Genomic DNA, 1,551 nt, shown 5'->3' with positions numbered 1-1,551 from the left:
AAGTCACGGCGTCGTCGGCGGCTGGACTCGCGGTCGCGTGGGACTGCAGCACGGGCGTGGCGTCTGTGCACACCGGCCGCACCGCTTACACGTAAGTAAGCGGTAATGCAGTGCACCGCTGTCTGTGCTTGTTCCAACGTGGCACCTGGACAAGGCGGCGCTGGAGGCACTTTGATCGGACGTGGCCTCCCTGCCCACAGACGGCACACGTCCGCGGTTGTGTCATAAATAATGATGCCTCGGCAACCGCCGATGAACACGTACGACGGCACGTGTTTGCGGAGTTCGATGCTTACCTGTCGGACGCCATTGAGAACGCAATAGGTTTCAAAGACATTCCACTTCTCTTCCATGTAGCTTAAGACCGTGTCATACGGCCGTAAGGAGTCGGTGACGAGTGCGGCCGGTACTTCGAACGGCAGTTCCAATATGCGCACCGTACGCACTCGCATACACGCGTTGTCCACGGTTACCGAGCTGACGTTACCGTCTGCATCTCGAAAGTGGTAGCCGTCGGTGGAACGTCGCACTAGGTTGTCACATGCCTCTTCGGTCTTCATCTTAAGATAGACTGTACTGGAGGTAGCCGGCCGCTCTGGCCGAGCAGTTCTTGGCGCTTCAGTCCGGAACCGCGCTGCTGTTACGGTCGCAGGTTCTAATCCTGCCTCGAGCATGGATGTGTGTGATGTCCTTAGGTTAGTTAGGTTTAAGTAGTTCTAAGTCAAGGGGACTAATAAACTCAGATGTTAAGTCCCATACTGCTTAGAGCCATTTCTTGCACTGGAGGTAACAGACAAATGGATGCCTATGAGGTTGTGGGGATCGACATGCATTTCGTCTCTCAAAAACCGTTCGATTTCATAAGCCTTTCGACGAGCGTAGGAAACGTCAAACGTGAGTTTCACCGCCGCCTGGCGGTAAGAGAACGCCATAGCTAGTGAGAGCTCTAAATCAAAACAACGAGTGCAGTACCTCGCGCAGCGAGTAAACAAACACTTGCGGAGGGCTGCTGAGCGCGCCGCGAGCCCGAGCCGTATCACGGCTAATTGCCGGTTCTTTTTACGGTACTGCGCAAACGCAGTCCCAACTAAAAATTATGCGTCCAAGTTACTCACATTTGGAGTAATCGCGGGGGCAGAAGTGCAATGGAAGAGCCCTAACTCGAAGGAAACGCCTTCATGATCACAGTGTCCCCTACGCCAGGTAAGTATTCTCTCGCGGCTTTTCGCCTATTTCCGTAAGTTTTCGCGCCTGGTGTGCATCAGCACGTAAGGAATTATTGGCCATCTCACCTTGGACACCACAAACATACAACGACAGCTGTTCGGCGTGTTTCTGCTTCTGAAAGATAATGTCTATTAAAATTTCCCGCCAGTTGCATAAGAGTGGCGCTAGTAGTGCCCCTATGAGGACGATAATCTGGTTTGCTACCAATACGCACTTTAACGGTCGTTAGCCTTAGTTACCTTTGAGATTTTACGTGATGAGTGGATATTACTCAAGTATGCCTTTAAGGTGACAAAGACGCCATTATCAACAGCTCACTGAGTT

At 52.2% G+C, this 1,551-nt stretch overlaps 1 pseudogene; it reads right to left on the bottom strand.

Moving 5' to 3' along the window:
• Positions 1-1,060: 1,060 nt before the first annotated feature.
• Positions 1,061-1,211, bottom strand: LOC126250419 (U1 spliceosomal RNA; annotated as a pseudogene).
• Positions 1,212-1,551: the final 340 nt, after the last annotated feature.

The sequence above is a fragment of the Schistocerca nitens genome, chromosome 3 (genome assembly GCF_023898315.1).
Source record: "Schistocerca nitens isolate TAMUIC-IGC-003100 chromosome 3, iqSchNite1.1, whole genome shotgun sequence".
Classification (NCBI taxonomy): Eukaryota; Metazoa; Arthropoda; class Insecta; order Orthoptera; family Acrididae; genus Schistocerca; species Schistocerca nitens.
Note: the sequence above shows the minus strand (reverse complement) of the source record. Positions and strands in the feature narration are given on the sequence as shown.